Here is a 19,020-nt window from a genome sequence, read left to right as displayed (position 1 = left end):
AGTGAAAAAACAGATTCCCTGAATGCATACAACACTATATAATTCAGAAAACCGTCCTTTTGCATAATTCTTAATTCATAATTCAGCTGGAGGGCTCGTGGGCTGGTGGGCTGGTGGGCTGGTGGGCTGGTGGGCTGGAGGGCTGGTAGTCTGTTCTCCTGATAACAAGGTGAGAATGAGCAGACATCAATGCTTGCCACCGTCACATCGAAAACCAACAAGTCTGTAACAATTCCACAATTGGAAGGCAAAAGAGCTTTCCCTGACCGGGAATCGAACCCGGGCTGCGGCGGTGTAGGCTCAGCTGGTAGAGCGGAGGACTGTAGGTTGGAGTGTTGGCCATCCGTAGGTCGCTGGTTCAACTCCGGCTCGAAGGAGGTGTTTTTTTTCATGTTCCCACTAATGTTTTGGCTTGGAGCTGGCTTTCTCACAGCTGTCAACAGAGCTTGAATTCGCAGTCCACAATTGGAAGGCAAAAGAGCTTTCCCTGACCGGGAATCGAACCCGGGCCGCGGCGGTGAGAGCGCCGAATCCTAACCACTAGACCACCAGGGATGGATGGTGGGCTGGAGGGCTCGTGGGCTGGTGGGCTGGTGGGCAGGAGGGCTGGTGGGCTGGTGGGCTGGTGGGCTGGAGGGCTCGTGGGCTGGTGGGCTGGTAGTCTGTTCTCCTGATAACAAGGTGAGAATGAGCAGACATCAATGCTTGCCACCGTCACATCGAAAACCAACAAGTCTGTAACAATTCCACAATTGGAAGGCAAAAGAGCTTTCCCTGACCGGGAATCGAACCCAGGCTGCGGCGGTGAGAGCGCCGAATCCTAACCACTAGACCACCAGGGAGGGATGGTGGGCTGGAGGGCTCGTGGGCTGCTGGGCTGGTGGGCTGGAGGGCTGGAGGGCTGGAGGGCTGGAGGGCTGGTAGTCTGTTCTCCTGATAACAAGGTGAGAATGAGCAGACATCAATGCTTGCCACCGTCACATCGAAAACCAACAAGTCTGTAACAATCGGGGGTCTTTACTTTTGGTGGGCCAGTGGCGCAATGGATAACGCATCTGACTACGGATCAGAAGATTCTAGGTTCGACTCCTGGCTGGCTCGCTCTGTGCTTGTTTTTCTCCGGCTTATTTTGTTGTTGTGTTTTTTTTCTCCAAAGTCCAAAAGAAAAGGCAACTCTCTAGGCATTCTTCTATTTTTTCCAAAAAAAGGCACATTCTGCACACCCATTCCGATGTCTAGGGGAGACACGGACATGCTTTGGTATTGCCATTCGTCTCACAAAATGCAGGCTGGTGGGCCAGTTGATTCTAGAATGAACAATTTCATCGCTACTCTGTAACCGCTTTACTACTTTGAAGGGTGCAATGCCATGTGGTTTTGATATCACAGGCTTGCCATTTTGAAGCCTTATCACTAATTGCCACCTTGACATTGAGAATAATTTGTAATCTGCATTAAACTGAACGAGCGAATAATCAGCAATTTTGCGGATTAAAAATTGGTCTCACTTTCATTATTAACCTCACAACATGTCAGTTTTGTACCTTGACAGACCGACGATAGGCAGTTTTTCCTCTAGATAACGGTTGCCATGTGTGTTTTCAGATGCATGACACAAGTATTTTCACCTGGACAAGACCTTAATTACCAGTTCGAGGTATAAATTCAGCAATCACAGGATTCTGGCCAAAAAACTGAACCATGTGTGAGTCAACAAACATGTCCCTTGAATGCATGCAACACTATATATTTCAGTAAACCGTTCCTTCGGATGATACTTGTATTGCCAAATTATTATCACATTGTTACAGTCACACACCAAAAGCAACAGGCCACTACAAAACCCTGCGCCCACACTGGCCACATTTATGGAAAGTGGCCCACAAGCTTGTGGCCAGTTAAAGCTGGCCAGTTCCCATATGGTCTAGCAGTTAGGATTCCTGGTTTTCTCGTACGCAGCCAGGGGTTGACTCCAGTTTTTCCTCTAGATAAAGGTTGCCGTGTGTGTTTTCAAATGGATGACACGAGTATTTTCACTTGGACAAGAGCTTAATTACCAGTTTGAGGAATCAATTCTGCAATCACAGGAATCTGCCCAAATACACTGAACCCCCGGGTTGAGTGAAAAAACAGATTCCCTGAATGCATACAACACTATATAATTCAGAAAACCGTCCTTTTGGATAATTCTTGTTTTGCCAAATTATTATCACATTGTTACAGTCACAGAACTAAAGCAACAGGCCACTACAAGGTCCTGCGCCCACGCTGACCACATGTATGGAAAGTGCGCCAGAAGCCCATGGCCAGTTTAAAGTGTCCAGATCCCATATGGTCTAGCGGTTAGGATTCCTGGTTTTCACCCAGGCGGCCCGGGTTCAACTCCCGGTATGGGAATGCATGCTCCTTTTTGCTTCCCTCCTCAAAAATCCAGCAAATCTTCCTGCACCAGAAGTGACTTTTTGGCCAGCAGTAGAGCTACAGAACCCTGATATGTCGAGGTTCTGACTAGCCCTTAGCCCTTTCGATAGCTCAGCTGGTAGAGCGGAGGACTGTAGGTTGGAGTGTTGGCCATCCTTAGGTCGCTGGTTCAACTCCGGCTCGAAGGAGGTGTTTTTTTCATGTTCCCACCAATGTTTTGGCTTGGAGCTGGCTTTCTCACAGCTGTCAGCAGAGCTTGAATTCGCAGTCCACAATTGGAAGGCAAAAGAGCTTTCCCTGACCGGGAATCGAACCCGGGCCGCGGCGGTGAGAGCGCCGAATCCTAACCAATAGACCACCAGGGAGGGATCGTGGGCTCGTGGGCTGCTGGGCTGGTGGGCTGGTGGGCTGGAGGGCTGGAGGGCTGGAGGGCTGGTAGTCTGTTCTCCTGATAACAAGGTGAGAATGAGCAGACATCAATGCTTGCCACCGTCACATCGAAAACCAACAAGTCTGTAACAATCGGGGGTCTTTACTTTTGGTGGGCCAGTGGCGCAATGGATAACGCGTCTGACTACGGATCAGAAGATTCTAGGTTCGACTCCTGGCTGGCTCGCTCTGTGCTTGTTTTTCTCCGGCTTATTTTGTTGTTGTGTTTTTTTTCTCCAAAGTCCAAAAGAAAAGGCAACTCTCTAGGCATTCTTCTATTTTTTCCAAAAAAAGGCACATTCTGCACACCCATTCCGATGTCTAGGGGAGACACGGACATGCTTTGGTATTGCCATTCGTCTCACAAAATGCAGGCTGGTGGGCCAGTTGATTCTAGAATGAACAATTTCATCGCTACTCTGTAACCGCTTTACTACTTTGAAGGGTGCAATGCCATGTGGTTTTGATGTCACAGGCTTGCCATTTTGAAGCCTTATCACTAATTGCCACCTGGACATTGAGAATAATTTGTAATCTGCATTAAACTGAACGAGCGAATAATCAGCATATTAAAAATTGGTCTCACTTTCATTATTAACCTCACAACATGTCAGTTTTGTACCTTGACAGACCGACGATAGGCAGTTTTTCCTCTAGATAACGGTTGCCATGTGTGTTTTCAGATGCATGACACAAGTATTTTCACCTGGACAAGACCTTAATTACCAGTTCGAGGTATAAATTCAGCAATCACAGGATTCTGGCCAAAAAACTGAACCATGTGTGAGTCAACAAACATGTCCCTTGAATGCATGCAACACTATATATTTCAGTAAACCGTCCCTTCGGATGATTCTTGTATTGCCAAATTATTATCACATTGTTACAGTCACACACCAAAAGCAACAGGCCACTACAAAACCCTGCGCCCACACTGGCCACATTTATGGAAAGTGGCCCACAAGCTTGTGGCCAGTTAAAGCTGGCCAGTTCCCATATGGTCTAGCAGTTAGGATTCCTGGTTTTCTTGTACGCAGCCAGGGGTTGACTCCAGTTTTTCCTCTAGATAAAGGTTGCCGTGTGTGTTTTCAAATGGATGACACGAGTATTTTCACTTGGACAAGAGCTTAATTACCAGTTTGAGGAATCAATTCTGCAATCACAGGAATCTGCCCAAATACACTGAACCCCCGGGTTGAGTGAAAAAGCGGATTCCCTGAATGCATACAACACTATATAATTCAGAAAACCGTCCTTTTGCATAATTCTTGTTTTGCCAAATTATTATCACATTGTTACAGTCACAGAACTAAAGCAACAGGCCACTACAAGGTCCTGCGCCCACGCTGACCACATGTATGGAAAGTGCGCCAGAAGCCCATGGCCAGTTTAAAGTGTCCAAATCCCATATGGTCTAGTTGTTAGGATTCCTGGTTTTCACCCAGGCGGCCCGGGTTCAACTCCCGGTATGGGAATGCATGCTCCTTTTTGCTTCCCTCCTCAAAAATCCAGCAAATCTTCCTGCACCAGAAGTGACTTTTTGGCCAGCAGTAGAGCTACAGAACCCTGATATATCGAGGTTCTGACTAGCCCTTAGCCCCTTCGATAGCTCAGCTGGTAGAGTGGAGGACTGTAGGTTGGAGTGTTGGCCATCCTTAGGTCGCTGGTTCAACTCCGGCTCGAAGGAGGTGTTTTTTTCATGTTCCCACCAATGTTTTGGCTTGGAGCTGGCTTTCTCACAGCTGTCAGCAGAGCTTGAATTCGCAGTCCACAATTGGAAGGCAAAAGAGCTTTCCCTGACCGGGAATCGAACCCGGGCCGCGGCGGTGAGAGGGCCGAATCCTAACCACTAGACCACCAGGGAGGGATGGTGGGCTGGAGGGCTCGTGGGCTGCTGGGCTGGTGGGCTGGAGGGCTGGAGGGCTGGAGGGCTGGTAGTCTGTTCTCCTGATAACAAGGTGAGAATGAGCAGACATCAATGCTTGCCACCGTCACATCGAAAACCAACAAGTCTGTAACAATCGGGGGTCTTTACTTTTGGTGGGCCAGTGGCACAATGGATAACGCATCTGACTACGGATCAGAAGATTCTAGGTTCAACTCCTGGCTGGCTCGCTCTGTGCTTGTTTTTCTCCGGCTTATTTTGTTGTTGTTTTATTTTTTTCTCCAAAGTCCAAAAGAAAAGGCAACTCTCTAGGCATTCTTCTATTTTTTCCAAAAAAAGGCACATTCTGCACACCCATTCCGATGTCTAGGGGAGACACGGACATGCTTTGGTATTGCCATTCGTCTCACAAAATGCAGGCTGGTGGGCCAGTTGATTCTAGAATGAACAATTTCATCGCTACTCTGTAACCGCTTTACTACTTTGAAGGGTGCAATGCCATGTGGTTTTGATGTCACAGGCTTGCCATTTTGAAGCCTTATCACTAATTGCCACCTGGACATTGAGAATAATTTGTAATCTGCATTAAACTGAACGAGCGAATAATCAGCATATTAAAAATTGGTCTCACTTTCATTATTAACCTCACAACATGTCAGTTTTGTACCTTGACAGACCGACGATAGGCAGTTTTTCCTCTAGATAACGGTTGCCATGTGTGTTTTCAGATGCATGACACAAGTATTTTCACCTGGACAAGACCTTAATTACCAGTTCGAGGTATAAATTCAGCAATCACAGGATTCTGGCCAAAAAACTGAACCATGTGTGAGTCAACAAACATGTCCCTTGAATGCATGCAACACTATATATTTCAGTAAACCGTCCCTTCGGATGATTCTTGTATTGCCAAATTATTATCACATTGTTACAGTCACACACCAAAAGCAACAGGCCACTACAAAACCCTGCGCCCACACTGGCCACATTTATGGAAAGTGGCCCACAAGCTTGTGGCCAGTTAAAGCTGGCCAGTTCCCATATGGTCTAGCAGTTAGGATTCCTGGTTTTCTTGTACGCAGCCAGGGGTTGACTCCAGTTTTTCCTCTAGATAAAGGTTGCCGTGTGTGTTTTCAAATGGATGACACGAGTATTTTCACTTGGACAAGAGCTTAATTACCAGTTTGAGGAATCAATTCTGCAATCACAGGAATCTGCCCAAATACACTGAACCCCCGGGTTGAGTGAAAAAACAGATTCCCTGAATGCATACAACACTATATAATTCAGAAAACCGTCCTTTTGGATAATTCTTGTTTTGCCAAATTATTATCACATTGTTACAGTCACAGAACTAAAGCAACAGGCCACTACAAGGTCCTTCGCCCACGCTGACCACATGTATGGAAAGTGCGCCAGAAGCCCATGGCCAGTTTAAAGTGTCCAAATCCCATATGGTCTAGCGGTTAGGATTCCTGGTTTTCTCCCAGGCGGCTTGGGTTCAACTCCCGGTATGGGAATGCATGCTCCTTTTTGCTTCCCTCCTCAAAAATCCAGCAAATCTTCCTGCACCAGAAGTGACTTTTTGGCCAGCAGTAGAGCTACAGAACCCTGATATGTCGAGGTTCTGACTAGCCCTTAGCCCCTTCGATAGCTCAGCTGGTAGAGCGGAGGACTGTAGGTTGGAGTGTTGGCCATCCTTAGGTCGCTGGTTCAACTCCAGCTCGAAGGAGGTGTTTTTTTCATGTTCCCACCAATGTTTTGGCTTGGAGCTGGCTTTCTCACAGCTGTCAGCAGAGCTTGAATTCGCAGTCCACAATTGGAAGGCAAAAGAGCTTTCCCTGACCGGGAATCGAACCCGGGCCGCGGCGGTGAGAGCGCCGAATCCTAACCACTAGACCACCAGGGATGGATGGTGGGCTGGAGGGCTCGTGGGCAGGAGGGCTGGAGGGCTGGAGGGCTCGTGGGCTGGTGGGCTGGTGGGCTGGTGGGCTGGAGGGCTGGTAGTCTGTTCTCCTGATAACAAGGTGAGAATGAGCAGACATCAATGCTTGCCACCGTCACATCGAAAACCAACAAGTCTGTAACAATCGGGGGTCTTTACTAATGGTGGGCCAGTGGCGCAATGGATAACGCGTCTGACTACGGATCAGAAGATTCTAGGTTCGACTCCTGGCTGGCTCGCTCTGTGCTTGTTTTTCTCCGGCTTATTTTGTTGTTGTGTTTTTTTTCTCCAAAGTCCAAAAGAAAAGGCAACTCTCTAGGCATTCTTCTATTTTTTCCAAAAAAAGGCACATTCTGCACACCCATTCCGATGTCTAGGGGAGACACGGACATGCTTTGGTATTGCCATTCGTCTCACAAAATGCAGGCTGGTGGGCCAGTTGATTCTAGAAAGAACAATTTCATCGCTACTCTGTAACCGCTTTACTACTTTGAAGGGTGCAATGCCATGTGGTTTTGATGTCACAGGCTTGCCATTTTGAAGCCTTATCACTAATTGCCACCTGGACATTGAGAATAATTTGTAATCTGCATTAAACTGAACGAGCGAATAATCAGCATATTAAAAATTGGTCTCACTTTCATTATTAACCTCACAACATGTCAGTTTTGTACCTTGACAGACCGACGATAGGCAGTTTTTCCTCTAGATAACGGTTGCCATGTGTGTTTTCAGATGCATGACACAAGTATTTTCACCTGGACAAGACCTTAATTACCAGTTCGAGGTATAAATTCAGCAATCACAGGATTCTGGCCAAAAAACTGAACCATGTGTGAGTCAACAAACATGTCCCTTGAATGCATGCAACACTATATATTTCAGTAAACCGTCCCTTCGGATGATTCTTGTATTGCCAAATTATTATCACATTGTTACAGTCACACACCAAAAGCAACAGGCCACTACAAAACCCTGCGCCCACACTGGCCACATTTATGGAAAGTGGCCCACAAGCTTGTGGCCAGTTAAAGCTGGCCAGTTCCCATATGGTCTAGCAGTTAGGATTCCTGGTTTTCTTGTACGCAGCCAGGGGTTGACTCCAGTTTTTCCTCTAGATAAAGGTTGCCGTGTGTGTTTTCAAATGGATGACACGAGTATTTTCACTTGGACAAGAGCTTAATTACCAGTTTGAGGAATCAATTCTGCAATCACAGGAATCTGCCCAAATACACTGAACCCCCGGGTTGAGTGAAAAAACAGATTCCCTGAATGCATACAACACTATATAATTCAGAAAACCGTCCTTTTGCATAATTCTTGTTTTGCCAAATTATTATCACATTGTTACAGTCACAGAACTAAAGCAACAGGCCACTACAAGGTCCTTCGCCCACGCTGACCACATGTATGGAAAGTGCGCCAGAAGCCCATGGCCAGTTTAAAGTGTCCAAATCCCATATGGTCTAGCGGTTAGGATTCCTGGTTTTCACCCAGGCGGCCCGGGTTCAACTCCCGGTATGGGAATGCATACTCCTTTTTGCTTCCCTCCTCAAAAATCCAGCAAATCTTCCTGCACCAGAAGTGACTTTTTGGCCAGCAGTAGAGCTACAGAACCCTGATATGTCGAGGTTCTGACTAGCCCTTAGCCCCTTCGATAGCTCAGCTGGTAGAGCGGAGGACTGTAGGTTGGAGTGTTGGCCATCCTTAGGTCGCTGGTTCAACTCCGGCTCGAAGGAGGTGTTTTTTTCATGTTCCCACCAATGTTTTGGCTTGGAGCTGGCTTTCTCACAGCTGTCAGCAGAGCTTGAATTCGCAGTCCACAATTGGAAGGCAAAAGAGCTTTCCCTGACCTGGAATCGAACCCGGGCCGCGGCGGTGAGAGCGGCGAATCCTAACCACTAGACCACTAGACCACCAGGGAGGGCTGGAGGGCTCGTGGGCTGGTGGGCTGCAGGGCTGGTAGTCTGTTCTCCTGATAACAAGGTGAGAATGAGCAGACATCAATGCTTGCCACCGTCACATCGAAAACCAACAAGTCTGTAACAATCGGGGGTCTTTACTTTTGGTGGGCCAGTGGCGCAATGGATAACGCGTCTGACTACGGATCAGAAGATTCTAGGTTCGACTCCTGGCTGGCTCGCTCTGTGCTTGTTTTTCTCCAAAGTCCAAAACAAAAGGCAACTCTCTAGGCATTCTTCTATTTTTTCCAAAAAAAGGCACATTCTGCACACCTATTCCGATGTCTAGGGGAGACACGGACATGCTTTGGTATTGCCATTCGTCTCACAAAATGCAGGCTGGTGGGCCAGTTGATTCTAGAATGAACAATTTCATCGCTACTCTGTAACCGCTTTACTACTTTGAAGGGTGCAATGCCATGTGGTTTTGATGTCACAGGCTTGCCATTTTGAAGCCTTATCACTAATTGCCACCTGGACATTGAGAATAATTTGTAATCTGCATTAAACTGAACGAGCGAATAATCAGCATATTAAAAATTGGTCTCACTTTCATTATTAACCTCACAACATGTCAGTTTTGTACCTTGACAGACCGACGATAGGCAGTTTTTCCTCTAGATAACGGTTGCCATGTGTGTTTTCAGATGCATGACACAAGTATTTTCACCTGGACAAGACCTTAATTACCAGTTCGAGGTATAAATTCAGCAATCACAGGATTCTGGCCAAAAAACTGAACCATGTGTGAGTCAACAAACATGTCCCTTGAATGCATGCAACACTATATATTTCAGTAAACCGTCCCTTCGGATGATTCTTGTATTGCCAAATTATTATCACATTGTTACAGTCACACACCAAAAGCAACAGGCCACTACAAAACCCTGCGCCCACACTGGCCACATTTATGGAAAGTGGCCCACAAGCTTGTGGCCAGTTAAAGCTGGCCAGTTCCCATATGGTCTAGCAGTTAGGATTCCTGGTTTTCTTGTACGCAGCCAGGGGTTGACTCCAGTTTTTCCTCTAGATAAAGGTTGCCGTGTGTGTTTTCAAATGGATGACACGAGTATTTTCACTTGGACAAGAGCTTAATTACCAGTTTGAGGAATCAATTCTGCAATCACAGGAATCTGCCCAAATACACTGAACACCCGGGTTGAGTGAAAAAACAGATTCCCTGAATGCATACAACACTATATAATTCAGAAAACCGTCCTTTTGCATAATTCTTGTTTTGCCAAATTATTATCACATTGTTACAGTCACAGAACTAAAGCAACAGGCCACTACAAGGTCCTTCGCCCACGCTGACCACATGTATGGAAAGTGCGCCAGAAGCCCATGGCCAGTTTAAAGTGTCCAAATCCCATATGGTCTAGTGGTTAGGATTCCTGGTTTTCTCCCAGGCGGCCCGGGTTCAACTCCCGGTATGGGAATGCATGCTCCTTTTTGCTTCCCTCCTCAAAAATCCAGCAAATCTTCCTGCACCAGAAGTGACTTTTTGGCCAGCAGTAGAGCTACAGAACCCTGATATGTCGAGGTTCTGATCCAGCAAATCTTCCTGCACCAGAAGTGACTTTTTGGCCAGCAGTAGAGCTACAGAACCCTGATATGTCGAGGTTCTGACTAGCCTTTAGCCCCTTCGATAGCTCAGCTGGTAGAGCGGAGGACTGTAGGTTGGAGTGTTGGCCATCCTTAGGTCGCTGGTTCAACTCCGGCTCGAAGGAGGTGTTTTTTTCATGTTCCCACCAATGTTTTGGCTTGGAGCTGGCTTTCTCACAGCTGTCAGCAGAGCTTGAATTCGCAGTCCACAATTGGAAGGCAAAAGAGCTTTCCCTGACCGGGAATCGAACCCGGGCCGCGGCGGTGAGAGCGCCGAATCCTAACCACTAGACCACCAGGGATGGATGGGGGGCTGGAGGGCTCGTGGGCTGGTGGGCTGGAGGGCTGGAGGGCTCGTGGGCTGGTGGGCTGGTGGGCTGGAGGGCTGGTAGTCTGTTCTCCTGATAACAAGGTGAGAATGAGCAGACATCAATGCTTGCCACCGTCACATCGAAAACCAACAAGTCTGTAACAATCGGGGGTCTTTACTAATGGTGGGCCAGTGCCGCAATGGATAATGCGTCTGACTACGGATCAGAAGATTCTAGGTTCGACTCCTGGCTGGCTCGCTCTGTGCTTGTTTTTCTCCGGCTTATTTTGTTGTTGTGTTTTTTTTCTCCAAAGTCCAAAAGAAAAGGCAACTCTCTAGGCATTCTTCTATTTTTTCCAAAAAAAGGCACCTTCTGCACACCCATTCCGATGTCTAGGGGAGACACGGACATGCTTTGGTATTGCCATTCGTCTCACAAAATGCAGGCTGGTGGGCCAGTTGATTCTAGAAAAAACAATTTCATCGCTACTCTGTAACCGCTTTACTACTTTGAAGGGTGCAATGCCATGTGGTTTTGATGTCACAGGCTTGCCATTTTGAAGCCTTATCACTAATTGCCACCTGGACATTGAGAATAATTTGTAATCTGCATTAAACTGAACGAGCGAATAATCAGCAATTTTGCGGATTAAAAATTGGTCTCACTTTCATTATTAACCTCACAACATGTCAGTTTTGTACCTTGACAGACCGACGATAGGCAGTTTTTCCTCTAGATAACGGTTGCCATGTGTGTTTTCAGATGCATGACACAAGTATTTTCACCTGGACAAGACCTTAATTACCAGTTCGAGGTATAAATTCAGCAATCACAGGATTCTGGCCAAAAAACTGAACCATGTGTGAGTCAACAAACATGTCCCTTGAATGCATGCAACACTATATATTTCAGTAAACCGTCCCTTCGGATGATTCTTGTATTGCCAAATTATTATCACATTGTTACAGTCACACACCAAAAGCAACAGGCCACTACAAAACCCTGCGCCCACACTGGCCACATTTATGGAAAGTGGCCCACAAGCTTGTGGCCAGTTAAAGCTGGCCAGTTCCCATATGGTCTAGCAGTTAGGATTCCTGGTTTTCTCGTACGCAGCCAGGGGTTGACTCCAGTTTTTCCTCTAGATAAAGGTTGCCGTGTGTGTGTTTTCAAATGGATGACACGAGTATTTTCACTTGGACAAGAGCTTAATTACCAGTTTGAGGAATCAATTCTGCAATCACAGGAATCTGCCCAAATACACTGAACCCCCGGGTTGAGTGAAAAAACAGATTCCCTGAATGCATACAACACTATATAATTCAGAAAACCGTCCTTTTGGATAATTCTTGTTTTGCCAAATTATTATCACATTGTTACAGTCACAGAACTAAAGCAACAGGCCACTACAAGGTCCTGCGCCCACGCTGACCACATGTATGGAAAGTGCGCCAGAAGCCCATGGCCAGTTTAAAGTGTCCAGATCCCATATGGTCTAGCGGTTAGGATTCCTGGTTTTCACCCAGGCGGCCCGGGTTCAACTCCCGGTATGGGAATGCATGCTCCTTTTTGCTTCCCTCCTCAAAAATCCAGCAAATCTTCCTGCACCAGAAGTGACTTTTTGGCCAGCAGTAGAGCTACAGAACCCTGATATGTCGAGGTTCTGACTAGCCCTTAGCCCCTTCGATAGCTCAGCTGGTAGAGCGGAGGACTGTAGGTTGGAGTGTTGGCCATCCTTAGGTCGCTGGTTCAACTCCGGCTCGAAGGAGGTGTTTTTTTCATGTTCCCACCAATGTTTTGGCTTGGAGCTGGCTTTCTCACAGCTGTCAGCAGAGCTTGAATTCGCAGTCCACAATTGGAAGGCAAAAGAGCTTTCCCTGACCGGGAATCGAACCCGGGCCGCGGCGGTGAGAGCGCCGAATCCTAACCACTAGACCACCAGGGAGGGATGGTGGGCTCGTGGGCTGCTGGGCTGGTGGGCTGGAGGGCTGGAGGGCTGGTAGTCTGTTCTCCTGATAACAAGGTGAGAATAAGCAGACATCAATGCTTGCCACCGTCACATCGAAAACCAACAAGTCTGTAACAATCGGGGGTCTTTACTTTTGTTGGGCCAGTGGCGCAATGGATAACGCGTCTGACTACGGATCAGAAGATTCTAGGTTCGACTCCTGGCTGGCTCGCTCTGTGCTTGTTTTTTCCGGCTTATTTTGTTGTTGTGTTTTTTTTCTCCAAAGTCCAAAAGAAAAGGCAACTCTCTAGGCATTCTTCTATTTTTTCCAAAAAAAGGCACATTCTGCACACCCATTCCGATGTCTAGGGGAGACACAGACATGCTTTGGTATTGCCATTCGTCTCACAAAATGCAGGCTGGTGGGCCAGTTGATTCTAGAATGAACAATTTCATCGCTACTCTGTAACCGCTTTACTACTATGAAGGGTGCAATGCCATGTGGTTTTGATGTCACAGGCTTGCCATTTTGAAGCCTTATCACTAATTGCCACCTGGACATTGAGAATAATTTGTAATCTGCATTAAACTGAACGAGCGAATAATCAGCATATTAAAAATTGGTCTCACTTTCATTATTAACCTCACAACATGTCAGTTTTGTACCTTGACAGACCGACGATAGGCAGTTTTTCCTCTAGATAACGGTTGCCATGTGTGTTTTCAGATGCATGACACAAGTATTTTCACCTGGACAAGACCTTAATTACCAGTTCGAGGTATAAATTCAGCAATCACAGGATTCTGGCCAAAAAACTGAACCATGTGTGAGTCAACAAACATGTCCCTTGAATGCATGCAACACTATATATTTCAGTAAACCGTCCCTTCGGATGATTCTTGTATTGCCAAATTATTATCACATTGTTACAGTCACACACCAAAAGCAACAGGCCACTACAAAACCCTGCGCCCACACTGGCCACATTTATGGAAAGTGGCCCACAAGCTTGTGGCCAGTTAAAGCTGGCCAGTTCCCATATGGTCTAGCAGTTAGGATTCCTGGTTTTCTCGTACGCAGCCAGGGGTTGACTCCAGTTTTTCCTCTAGATAAAGGTTGCCGTGTGTGTTTTCAAATGGATGACACGAGTATTTTCACTTGGACAAGAGCTTAATTACCAGTTTGAGGAATCAATTCTGCAATCACAGGAATCTGCCCAAATACACTGAACCCCCGGGTTGAGTGAAAAAACAGATTCCCTGAATGCATTCAACACTATATAATTCAGAAAACCGTCCTTTTGCATAATTCTTGTTTTGCCAAATTATTATCACATTGTTACAGTCACAGAACTAAAGCAACAGGCCACTACAAGGTCCTGCGCCCACGCTGACCACATGTATGGAAAGTGCTCCAGAAGCCCATGGCCAGTTTAAAGTGTCCAGATCCCATATGGTCTAGCGGTTAGGATTCCTGGTTTTCACCCAAGTGGCCCGGGTTCAACTCCCGGTATGGGAATGCATGCTCCTTTTTGCTTCCCTCCTCAAAAATCCAGCAAATCTTCCTGCACCAGAAGTGACTTTTTGGCCAGCAGTAGAGCTACAGAACCCTGAAATGTCGAGGTTCTGATCCAGCAAATCTTCCTGCACCAGAAGTGACTTTTTGGCCAGCAGTAGAGCTACAGAACCCTGATATGTCGAGGTTCTGACTAGCCCTTAGCCGCTTCGATAGCTCAGCTGGTAGAGCGGAGGACTGTAGGTTGGAGTGTTGGCCATCCTTAGGTCGCTGGTTCAACTCCGGCTCGAAGGAGGTGTTTTTTTCATGTTCCCACCAATGTTTTGGCTTGGAGCTGGCTTTCTCACAGCTGTCAGCAGAGCTTGAATTCGCAGTCCACAATTGGAAGGCAAAAGAGCTTTCCCTGACCGGGAATCGAACCCGGGCCGCGGCGGTGAGAGCGCCGAATCCTAACCACTAGACCACCAGGGATGGATGGTGGGCTGGAGGGCTCGTGGGCTGGAGGGCTCGTGGGCTGGTGGGCAGGAGGGCTGGAGGGCTCGTGGGCTGGTGGGCTGGTGGGCTGGTGGGCTGGAGGGCTGGTAGTCTGTTCTCCTGATAACAAGGTGAGAATGAGCAGACATCAATGCTTGCCACCGTCACATCGAAAACCAACAAGTCTGTAATAATCGGGGGTCTTTACTAATGGTGGGCCAGTGGCGCAATGGATAACGCGTCTGACTACGGATCAGAAGATTCTAGGTTCGGCTCCTGGCTGGCTCGCTCTGTGCTTGTTTTTCTCCGGCTTATTTTGTTGTTGTGTTTTTTTTCTCCAAAGTCCAAAAGAAAAGGCAACTCTCTAGGCATTCTTCTATTTTTTCCAAAAAAAGGCACATTCTGCACACCCATTCCGATGTCTAGGGGAGACACGGACATGCTTTGGTATTGCCATTCGTCTCACAAAATGCAGGCTGGTGGGCCAGTTGATTCTAGAAAGAACAATTTCATCGCTACTCTGTAACCGCTTTACTACTTTGAAGGGTGCAATGCCATGTGGTTTTGATGTCACAGGCTTGCCATTTTGAAGCCTTATCACTAATTGCCACCTGGACATTGAGAATAATTTGTAATCTGCATTAAACTGAACGAGCGAATAATCAGCATATTAAAAATTGGTCTCACTTTCATTATTAACCTCACAACATGTCAGTTTTGTACCTTGACAGACCGACGATAGGCAGTTTTTCCTCTAGATAACGGTTGCCATGTGTGTTTTCAGATGCATGACACAAGTATTTTCACCTGGACAAGACCTTAATTACCAGTTCGAGGTATAAATTCAGCAATCACAGGATTCTGGCCAAAAAACTGAACCATGTGTGAGTCAACAAACATGTCCCTTGAATGCATGCAACACTATATATTTCAGTAAACCGTCCCTTCGGATGATTCTTGTATTGCCAAATTATTATCACATTGTTACAGTCACACACCAAAAGCAACAGGCCACTACAAAACCCTGCGCCCACACTGGCCACATTTATGGAAAGTGGCCCACAAGCTTGTGGCCAGTTAAAGCTGGCCAGTTCCCATATGGTCTAGCAGTTAGGATTCCTGGTTTTCTTGTACGCAGCCAGGGGTTGACTCCAGTTTTTCCTCTAGATAAAGGTTGCCGTGTGTGTTTTCAAATGGATGACACGAGTATTTTCACTTGGACAAGAGCTTAATTACCAGTTTGAGGAATCAATTCTGCAATCACAGGAATCTGCCCAAATACACTGAACACCCGGGTTGAGTGAAAAAACAGATTCCCTGAATGCATACAACACTATATAATTCAGAAAACCGTCCTTTTGCATAATTCTTGTTTTGCCAAATTATTATCACATTGTTACAGTCACAGAACTAAAGCAACAGGCCACTACAAGGTCCTTCGCCCACGCTGACCACATGTATGGAAAGTGCGCCAGAAGCCCATGGCCAGTTTAAAGTGTCCAAATCCCATATGGTCTAGCGGTTAGGATTCCTGGTTTTCTCCCAGGCGGCCCGGGTTCAACTCCCGGTATGGGAATGCATGCTCCTTTTTGCTTCCCTCCTCAAAAATCCAGCAAATCTTCCTGCACCAGAAGTGACTTTTTGGCCAGCAGTAGAGCTACAGAACCCTGATATGTCGAGGTTCTGATCCAGCAAATCTTCCTGCACCAGAAGTGACTTTTTGGCCAGCAGTAGAGCTACAGAACCCTGATATGTCGAGGTTCTGACTAGCCCTTAGCCGCTTCGATAGCTCAGCTGGTAGAGCGGAGGACTGTAGGTTGGAGTGTTGGCCATCCTTAGGTCGCTGGTTCAACTCCGGCTCGAAGGAGGTGTTTTTTTCATGTTCCCACCAATGTTTTGGCTTGGAGCTGGCTTTCTCACAGCTGTCAGCAGAGCTTGAATTCGCAGTCCACAATTGGAAGGCAAAAGAGCTTTCCCTGACCGGGAATCGAACCCGGGCCGCGGCGGTGAGAGCGCCGAATCCTAACCACTAGACCACCAGGGATGGATGGGGGGCTGGAGGGCTCGTGGGCTGGTGGGCAGGAGGGCTGGAGGGCTCGTGGGCTGGTGGGCTGGTGGGCTGGAGGGCTGGTAGTCTGTTCTCCTGATAACAAGGTGAGAATGAGCAGACATCAATGCTTGCCACCGTCACATCGAAAACCAACAAGTCTGTAACAATCGGGGGTCTTTACTAATGGTGGGCCAGTGCCGCAATGGATAATGCGTCTGACTACGGATCAGAAGATTCTAGGTTCGACTCCTGGCTGGCTCGCTCTGTGCTTGTTTTTCTCCGGCTTATTTTGTTGTTGTGTTTTTTTTCTCCAAAGTCCAAAAGAAAAGGCAACTCTCTAGGCATTCTTCTATTTTTTCCAAAAAAAGGCACCTTCTGCACACCCATTCCGATGTCTAGGGGAGACACGGACATGCTTTGGTATTGCCATTCGTCTCACAAAATGCAGGCTGGTGGGCCAGTTGATTCTAGAAAAAACAATTTCATCGCTACTCTGTAACCGCTTTACTACTTTGAAGGGTGCAATGCCATGTGGTTTTGATGTCACAGGCTTGCCATTTTGAAGCCTTATCACTAATTGCCACCTGGACATTGAGAATAATTTGTAATCTGCATTAAACTGAACGAGCGAATAATCAGCAATTTTGCGGATTAAAAATTGGTCTCACTTTCATTATTAACCTCACAACATGTCAGTTTTGTACCTTGACAGACCGACGATAGGCAGTTTTTCCTCTAGATAACGGTTGCCATGTGTGTTTTCAGATGCATGACACAAGTATTTTCACCTGGACAAGACCTTAATTACCAGTTCGAGGTATAAATTCAGCAATCACAGGATTCTGGCCAAAAAACTGAACCATGTGTGAGTCAACAAACATGTCCCTTGAATGCATGCAACACTATATATTTCAGTAAACCGTCCCTTCGGATGATTCTTGTATTGCCAAATTATTATCACATTGTTACAGTCACACACCAAAAGCAACAGGCCACTACAAAACCCTGCGCCCACACTGGCCACATTTATGGAAAGTGGCCCACAAGCTTGTGGCCAGTTAAAGCTGGCCAGTTCCCATATGGTCTAGCAGTTAGGATTCCTGGTTTTCTCGTACGCAGCCAGGGGTTGACTCCAGTTTTTCCTCTAGATAAAGGTTGCCGTGTGTGTTTTCAAATGGATGACACGAGTATTTTCACTTGGACAAGAGCTTAATTACCAGTTTGAGGAATCAATTCTGCAATCACAGGAATCTGCCCAAATACACTGAACCCCCGGGTTGAGTGAAAAAACAGATTCCCTGAATGCATTCAACACTATATAATTCAGAAAACCGTCCTTTTGCATAATTCTTGTTTTGCCAAATTATTATCACATTGTTACAGTCACAGAACTAAAGCAACAGGCCACTACAAGGTCCTGCGCCCACGCTGACCACATGTATGGAAAGTGCTCCAGAAGCCCATGGCCAGTTTAAAGTGTCCAGATCCCATATGGTCTAGCGGTTAGGATTCCTGGTTTTCACCCAAGTGGCCCGGGTTCAACTCCCGGTATGGGAATGCATGCTCCTTTTTGCTTCCCTCCTCAAAAATCCAGCAAATCTTCCTGCACCAGAAGTGACTTTTTGGCCAGCAGTAGAGCTACAGAACCCTGAAATGTCGAGGTTCTGATCCAGCAAATCTTCCTGCACCAGAAGTGACTTTTTGGCCAGCAGTAGAGCTACAGAACCCTGATATGTCGAGGTTCTGACTAGCCCTTAGCCGCTTCGATAGCTCAGCTGGTAGAGCGGAGGACTGTAGGTTGGAGTGTTGGCCATCCTTAGGTCGCTGGTTCAACTCCGGCTCGAAGGAGGTGTTTTTTTCATGTTCCCACCAATGTTTTGGCTTGGAGCTGGCTTTCTCACAGCTGTCAGCAGAGCTTGAATTCGCAGTCCACAATTGGAAGGCAAAAGAGCTTTCCCTGACCGGGAATCGAACCCGGGCCGCGGCGGTGAGAGCGCCGAATCCTAACCACTAGACCACCAGGGATGGATGGTGGGCTGGAGGGCTCGTGGGCTGGTGGGCAGGAGGGCTGGAGGGCTCGTGGGCTGGTGGGCTGGTGGGCTGGTGGGCTGGAGGGCTGGTAGTCTGTTCTCCTGATAACAAGGTGAGAATGAGCAGACATCAATGCTTGCCACCGTCACATCGAAAACCAACAAGTCTGTAATAATCGGGGGTCTTTACTAATGGTGGGCCAGTGGCGCAATGGATAACGCGTCTGACTACGGATCAGAAGATTCTAGGTTCGGCTCCTGGCTGGCTCGCTCTGTGCTTGTTTTTCTCCGGCTTATTTTGTTGTTGTGTTTTTTTTCTCCAAAGTCCAAAAGAAAAGGCAACTCTCTAGGCATTCTTCTATTTTTTCCAAAAAAAGGCACATTCTGCACACCCATTCCGATGTCTAGGGGAGACACGGACATGCTTTGGTATTGCCATTCGTCT

At 47.0% G+C, this 19,020-nt stretch overlaps 11 non-coding genes across 11 annotated transcripts; all 11 read left to right on the top strand.

Annotated features, from left to right (window-relative positions):
* The first annotated feature begins 2,325 nt into the window (after positions 1-2,325).
* Positions 2,326-2,397, top strand: trnae-uuc (transfer RNA glutamic acid (anticodon UUC)). The gene has a single exon. It is a non-coding gene; the product is annotated as a tRNA-Glu (tRNA).
* A 567-nt stretch (positions 2,398-2,964) lies between these two features.
* trnar-acg (transfer RNA arginine (anticodon ACG)) lies at positions 2,965-3,037 on the top strand. Its single transcript has one exon. It is a non-coding gene; the product is annotated as a tRNA-Arg (tRNA).
* A 3,342-nt stretch (positions 3,038-6,379) lies between these two features.
* trnay-gua (transfer RNA tyrosine (anticodon GUA)) lies at positions 6,380-6,467 on the top strand. Its single transcript is given in 2 exon segments — positions 6,380-6,416; positions 6,432-6,467. It is a non-coding gene; the product is annotated as a tRNA-Tyr (tRNA).
* A 379-nt stretch (positions 6,468-6,846) lies between these two features.
* Positions 6,847-6,919, top strand: trnar-acg (transfer RNA arginine (anticodon ACG)). Its single transcript has one exon. It is a non-coding gene; the product is annotated as a tRNA-Arg (tRNA).
* Positions 6,920-8,135: 1,216 nt separating this feature from the next.
* trnae-uuc (transfer RNA glutamic acid (anticodon UUC)) lies at positions 8,136-8,207 on the top strand. Its single transcript has one exon. It is a non-coding gene; the product is annotated as a tRNA-Glu (tRNA).
* A 124-nt stretch (positions 8,208-8,331) lies between these two features.
* Positions 8,332-8,419, top strand: trnay-gua (transfer RNA tyrosine (anticodon GUA)). The gene is given in 2 exon segments: positions 8,332-8,368; positions 8,384-8,419. It is a non-coding gene; the product is annotated as a tRNA-Tyr (tRNA).
* Positions 8,420-8,750: 331 nt separating this feature from the next.
* Positions 8,751-8,823, top strand: trnar-acg (transfer RNA arginine (anticodon ACG)). Its single transcript has one exon. It is a non-coding gene; the product is annotated as a tRNA-Arg (tRNA).
* Positions 8,824-10,283: 1,460 nt separating this feature from the next.
* trnay-gua (transfer RNA tyrosine (anticodon GUA)) lies at positions 10,284-10,371 on the top strand. Its single transcript is given in 2 exon segments — positions 10,284-10,320; positions 10,336-10,371. It is a non-coding gene; the product is annotated as a tRNA-Tyr (tRNA).
* Positions 10,372-12,041: 1,670 nt separating this feature from the next.
* trnae-uuc (transfer RNA glutamic acid (anticodon UUC)) lies at positions 12,042-12,113 on the top strand. The gene has a single exon. It is a non-coding gene; the product is annotated as a tRNA-Glu (tRNA).
* Positions 12,114-12,237: 124 nt separating this feature from the next.
* trnay-gua (transfer RNA tyrosine (anticodon GUA)) lies at positions 12,238-12,325 on the top strand. Its single transcript is given in 2 exon segments — positions 12,238-12,274; positions 12,290-12,325. It is a non-coding gene; the product is annotated as a tRNA-Tyr (tRNA).
* Positions 12,326-12,664: 339 nt separating this feature from the next.
* On the top strand, positions 12,665-12,737 carry trnar-acg (transfer RNA arginine (anticodon ACG)). Its single transcript has one exon. It is a non-coding gene; the product is annotated as a tRNA-Arg (tRNA).
* Positions 12,738-19,020: the final 6,283 nt, after the last annotated feature.

The sequence above is a fragment of the Carassius gibelio genome, chromosome A11, assembly GCF_023724105.1.
Source record: "Carassius gibelio isolate Cgi1373 ecotype wild population from Czech Republic chromosome A11, carGib1.2-hapl.c, whole genome shotgun sequence".
Lineage (NCBI taxonomy): Eukaryota > Metazoa > Chordata > Actinopteri > Cypriniformes > Cyprinidae > Carassius > Carassius gibelio.
The sequence above is the reverse complement of the archived record's forward strand: the minus strand, read 5'-3'. Positions and strand labels throughout refer to the sequence as shown.